This window comes from Morone saxatilis, unplaced genomic scaffold (assembly GCF_004916995.1).
Source record: "Morone saxatilis isolate NCDOM2014 unplaced genomic scaffold, NCSU_SB_2.0 Contig11, whole genome shotgun sequence".
NCBI classification, from domain to species: Eukaryota; Metazoa; Chordata; class Actinopteri; family Moronidae; genus Morone; species Morone saxatilis.
Genome location: NW_023339663.1, coordinates 5,943,143 through 5,943,490, shown reverse-complemented (window position 1 = coordinate 5,943,490; position 348 = coordinate 5,943,143).

The window sequence follows — 348 nt, the reverse complement described above, 5'->3', positions numbered from 1 at the left end:
GGGGGGGGGGGGGATAAAAGGTGGGATAGTCAAAGCACTAAGAGGTTGGGATGATAATCAGCAGCAGCAAAGGAGAAAGAACTATAAGAGAGGAGCTTTAAGGATCAATGTTTCATCTTCAGTATTAGTGAAATGAGAGACTTTGGTTTACAGGAAATTCATTTCTACATTTGTACTAATATTTGATCTTTAAAGGATAGCTTCACATGCTTACATGCCCATATGTACATTCAAACAGTTTTCGGTTACTGGCCATGAGATGATCCCCCTTAATGTAATTATAATGAGGGACAAGCACAGTCCTCATTCTTAATGCAAAAACGTATTTTAAAGTTCAGCTGAAGCTAA